The sequence below is a fragment of the Mercenaria mercenaria genome, chromosome 16 (assembly GCF_021730395.1).
Source record: "Mercenaria mercenaria strain notata chromosome 16, MADL_Memer_1, whole genome shotgun sequence".
Taxonomy (NCBI): Eukaryota; Metazoa; Mollusca; class Bivalvia; order Venerida; family Veneridae; genus Mercenaria; species Mercenaria mercenaria.
In genome coordinates, this window is record NC_069376.1 from 3,599,267 (window position 1) to 3,605,266 (window position 6,000).

Consider the following 6,000-nt stretch of genomic DNA (forward strand, 5'->3'; position numbering starts at 1 on the left):
TACCTCCTTAATACTTTCAGACACTAACTTGCCAGGAACTTTAGCCTTCAATTATAATATGCCCGGCGGGGGGATTAGCCATGTCTAACATGGCTCTTGTTTTCATTGTTTCTGTTGAGGTAAGTGAGAAATAGAATCCATCATTGGTGTTCGGTGAACATTGGAAATACCAACCCTCGGGTGCACCGCTCAAGTCTTAAACTCGGCACAGCCTCTATGCTATTTCGACAATGCAAAATTCGTATGTAAAACTGAGATTGTCGTAACAACGCGAGAAATGCACGGGGATCAAAAAGAAACTAATAATTATAAGAAAATATATCTCCGAATAAATTATAAAGTATAAATGACACCAAAAACATGCCCCAACAGTGCACTGGAAGAAAATGCATAGAAATTTTCGGGGTAAGTATTTGGTACCGTAAGTCTCTCATATATTACAATATAAAATTCTTCAATCAAGGATATGTCAGTGTAAATGAGCTGAGCGTTAGCTTTCTAAGAAAACGCCGTTAAACTATGTTACCGAATCACACGTGCACCGCTCTTTACAAACTGTGTCCGCATGTTTTCTTCAGTGAACGAAATAAAGGAGTATTTTACCTTATATTTCCTTATTGTAGAGTACGATTGACTTTAATCTAAATAAAACATCACTTTTTTATAACTTCCCACTGTCCGATCTTTCTGATCATTTAAACGATCACTCACAATTCCCAAATAAAAACCAACGTGTCATCAAATTATCACTTTACACGGCTTCATGGACATCACGGCCTACTAACATTAAATTTGAAATATGCGCCACCAAAACACAAATGATGAAAGATCGGTACTTTTTCAAAGACTGTTTTATTTCCTGTAATTTTCTGATATTCAAACCCTTCAAACAACCGAATTGTATGCACAGAAATAACGAAACATTTATGCAATATAGCTTTTAGTTAAATTTTGGATCTATCTTTTTCCAGCCCAACAACAGACATGTATATGTCACAAACCCGGTCTGTCCTCGAAATCAGTGTAAAAGGGTTTTACTAGAACATAAATACAATAAATAAACAACCGCTTTACTATGTTCTTGTAAGTCCTGAAAGATGAAACGGCTCGTGTTTATACATTCATATATATTCCGTATCGGGAACTTTGACAATCACAATCGATCCTTACCACGAACATGAAAACAGTTACTTTTATGCCTTTGTTTACATTTCAAAAGTAACTATTCACATATACGTTCAAGAACGTAAATTTCGTGTTTTCCGACCCACATGGTGTGTAAACTTCTGTATTTAAATGTATGGTGTATTCGGCAAACATTTGTAACTTCCGAGTGGTAAATGGTCATTGTCAGTTATGTTTACGAAATTTAATTGAATATTTATTTTTTTATACTTGCAAAAGAAAAACTTGATGGTCATGCCGCTGGCTCCGAATTCCCCCGCCATCACGACGTGGGATAAAAAAACCCACTTGAGGTGGAAACTTTCACGTAAGGAAGCCATCCAACTGGGGTTTAAAGTGTCTCGATTAGGTAACTAGTCTGAAGCCTCAAAAATGTCTGGAGGGCCCCCCTGGAGCCTTTCACCCCCAAACAAAACCTGGGAAAAGTTCATTGTGTCGTTTCGGTTTTTACTCACAATCAAACAAATAAACATTGTTCCCGTTTTTGTTTGTTTGTTTTAAAATAAATTTTTAATGAATATGCAAAAAGGGTTTGTTTGTTTAGTGTAACGCCCAAAATATAATATTACAATTATATTATCAACAGCGAACGCCACATCCCATTTTTTTGTTCACGAGGGGTTATGCTTTAATCTTACAGGTAAAGCAAATATATTCCTATTGTATAAAGGGTAGAGGTAAATATATATGTATATGTGTGTGTACTCGTGGAATTAAATGTTAAGTGTAAAAAAATTCTATGAAAGGAAAAAAACTATAGGAATTCTCTTTAAATTAAAGCAAACGTGTTCAATATAATTTTAAACAAACTGAAGTTTAGTAGGTTGTAGCATTCTCTAGGTCAATGGTATTTTTTTTTACCTTCTGTAGTCAGTCATTATCTATTGTAAAAAAAACTCTTTTTAACCAAAGTGGAAAAATTCAGGTACTTGAAAATGCAGCTTTCAAAGTTAGAATTCCGATGTCATTTGTCAGACATACCTTGTAAATAAAAAATATTATTACAAAATTAATACTGCTATTTCTTTTGTTGCACTTTGCGGACTTATGATAAAGTTATTTTGTGCATCTGTTCACAACGAAGCACTGACCTGAGGACTATGTATGGGAAAATATAAGAGTGAACTAAGTGTTGACTGAAAAAGGGCAATATTTATTTTGCCGAACAATACCTTAACAAATATATATTTTCACATATTGGGGCGAAAAATACCGCTTAACAAAATATATTTTCACATATCTGGGCGAAAAATACCGCCATTGCAAAACAATACATTAAAAAAAATATATATATTTTCACATGTCTGGGCAGAAAATACCGCCGAAAAAATTTCCTTAAAAAAATTTATATTTTCACATATCTGGGCGAAACATACCGTCCTTAACAAATAGATATGTTCTCATATCTGAATGGGTTACAATCCAATTTCCATAACAAATATATATATTCACATATTAGGCGGGTATAACCGCCGAAAGCATATCAAGAATGTAGATGAATTTGCATATTAAAAGAAATCTTTCAAAATTAGAAAATTGTCACTTGAAAGAGGAGGCGGAATGGCATGGTGGTGGTAAGATTTAAAACCAGAAATTAGCCAAAATAAAATTAAAGAAAGATGCGTGCTATTCACTCTTGAATGCTGACGAAGAAGGAAGATGCCGTTTCACATTGGTTCAACGGTATAAAAGGAATGCATTGATTGGCTTTTACCGTAGTATATAAATTAATATATTTCAGCATAGGACCGATTTGCTCCAAATGTACAACAATGACATAATAAATTTTATCTACCTATAAAATTCATATATATATGAGCAGTACAATTCCTGTAAATGAGCACTACGTAAGCGCTCAGGCCCCTCTCGCACACCTACCTATAGTCCCCGGCTTCTTTTAAAGTGTAAAGGCATGTGCACAAAATGACAAATTTTGCCAACACCTGGTAAATTGTAATTGTTTTTTAGAAAAGTAATAAACGGAAATAGAAAAATAGCTCTCAGCTCATTTACACGGAAGTTTAGCTTTATTATGTATGTTATAAATTTTTTCGCAGTTATGCACGATGACATAGAATACTTAACCCCGAAAATTGTTGACAGAACATACTGATAACTTTTCCCACTTTACTTTTTTTAAATTAAAGTAAGAGTTCAGCACTTCATGGTTTTGATGTATTGTCACATTGGTATAACGTTTGTTTTACAGTAACTTCGAAATTAATCAGAAATAATATCATGTACCCCACCCACCTAATTCATAATTTCAAAATAGCATAGGCCTTAAAGTTTTGACGTTTTGATTGCCCAGTCACAAATATGAAACAATCTCATTACTGAAAGTCGAATTATTTTGACTACACCCCAGGTGTCACTGTGGCTATAAAATGTCAGCCTACTTTCGTTTTCGGTTTTAAATCGTAATTTATAACACATTAATCTCGCTGAATTCCATAATACTAAACTGTAAGTCCGAAAACATTTCTTTACTTTGCGTGACAGTGATCAGCTGGACTAAATACAGGACGCTATTTTCAACCACTTTCGTTTTCATTACGTGTAGGCCTATGTCACAGTAGATCTAGGTGTTGTGTGCAGCTCTAGACAAGTTAAACGTGTATAAAAACTGCCAGTAGATCTAGATCTAAATCATTCTAAGATTTATGAATTGAAACATTCTATGTTAGACAGTGTAGGCCCTAATTAACATTTAAATACTCTTACCTTACTTCAATGTCACATCAACGTTTCTTTTTCTCCAGAAATCAGTACATGTAATATGGGTTTTTTCCCAGTTTAAATATAGTACACCGAAATCGATTCGGTTATTTCCGCACTTTATAAAGGAAGAGAAATACAATAATCGATTGTAATACTAGAATACGGGTTACTTTCCGTACTATGTCCGATCAGGGGCGGTACATGTACTAGGATTTCGTTATAGAGGGGATATAAACTTTAGGTAATTTTGATATTTATTTTTGCGTGTTATACAAGTATAAGGAACAACTTGTACACTTTACTGTTGACTAACAGCAAATTTCACGAGACCATATGTTGTGTTAAGGCACAATCTTGTTTCAACATTTTATTTTTATCTTCAATTGTTACGTATTATAAAACACTATATAGGCTTAACTTCCTATTTAGAACTTCACTTATGGCATTTTTGTTTAGTATCGTCCACAAAAGCTATACTTCATTACGAAATTAAGACTTCAATAATTTTTACTCCAGACCTTAATGTAAAGTACATCGTTAACAGTCATTTGTTTAAAGCCCTGTTCCCGTCCTACCTTTTAACCTTGAATTGTCACTGAAAAAGCATGAAAACCCTGACTATCAACTGTGACACTGTTAAAATAGAGTCTATTTTATATAAAATTCTATATGAAATACCTGTGGTTTTGCGTGCTAAAGTGTGGCACGTGGCCGTTAACTGTTACCTATTGTAATCATGGGTTGCATACACACAAAAGAATTTGAATAGCTGGGGAGCAGGACTTTAAACATTGCTTTCACCTTTTATGCATAAACTGTCCGCCAGTTCCGAAATGTGAACTTTCTCTGTTACTATATTTACTGCAGTTATAGCCCTTTGACAATTTGTGCTGTATGTAAAATAGTGAAAAATCTTGTATCTAACCCCTAACCTGATTTGCTTCAAACTTTCACAAATGTAGATCTACAAGCTTGGTGTACAGATGAACATATTTTAGGGCGGATTCTTTTCTGTGACTATTTTTACTGCAGTTCTGACCCTTTGATAGTTTTTGCTCTGTAGAGAATGACACAGTTTAGGGGGAATCCGTATGGTGTCATAGACAAAATTTTTGTTGTTTTTATTGATTTGGTAGAATACATTTATTCTGTAATGTGTATGCGAGTTTCAACTGTAGTCATATTTTTCAGCTGAGCAGGATTCGGCCTAATCAATATTACACGGAATAGGCCCAAACAATGTGAAACGCCGGAAAGAAGATGAAACGATGGAAAGAATGTGAAACGCCGGAAAGAAGATGAAACGATGGAAAGAATGTGAAACGCCGGAAAGAAGATGAAACGATGGAACGAATGTGAAACGCCGAAAAGAAGATGAAACGATGGAGAATGTGAAACATCGGAAAGAAGATGAAACGATGGAAAGAATGTGAAACGCCGGAAAGAAGATGAAAAATGCGACATCTTGTAACGTTTATCTCCCTGAAGAAATCAAACCAGCAAAGTATTATACATTTCACTCATTTATATACTACGAAAGTTTAAAAACATGAAAGTGAAATATACTTTTTTGTATACTAAACATATTTGTCATTATTTCATTAGGGAGAGCGCGATTCTACGGGTCGCGGGGACATTGAGTGTGCAATCATTCGTCCATTACCTCTGTTTCATGTAGGGAGGTTGGCAGTTACTTGAGGAGAACAGGTTTATCTGGTACAAATTCCAGGAACGCTGGTTAGATAAACTGCCCGTCTTGAATTACCAGAAATACTGTTAAAAACCGGCGTTAAACCCAAAACAAATGAATCTTAATATATATCGTTGTTAATTAGATTCTACTGTTTGTCGGTCTATTATTCAACACATGCTCGCTTGGCCAGAGTTTAAAATCGAGAAAAAAACATTTTAAGGTTCATATCTGATGTCACGTAATTGAACTCTTATTGCATGGCTTGCCGGTCAATAGGAAAAACTGTTGCCCTCTGCCCTTTGGCAAGCCATCCACTATGTTGGTGTTATACCGCTCATACAACAAGTGTTTGTTTATTGGAGTTTTTTTAAACAGTATTTCATTTATGTAATCTATATAAT

The 6,000-nt window shown here is 34.6% G+C and overlaps 1 protein-coding gene across 1 annotated transcript in view; it reads right to left on the reverse strand.

The window, feature by feature from the left end:
- LOC123556276 (uncharacterized) overlaps positions 1 to 3,960 on the reverse strand; it is a 103,599-nt gene extending 99,639 nt beyond the window's left edge. Inside the window, exon 1 of the mRNA XM_053526060.1 lies at positions 3,910 to 3,960. The gene's annotated coding sequence lies outside the window, so the exon portion shown is untranslated. The remainder of the gene's footprint in view (positions 1 to 3,909) is intronic.
- Positions 3,961 to 6,000: the final 2,040 nt, after the last annotated feature.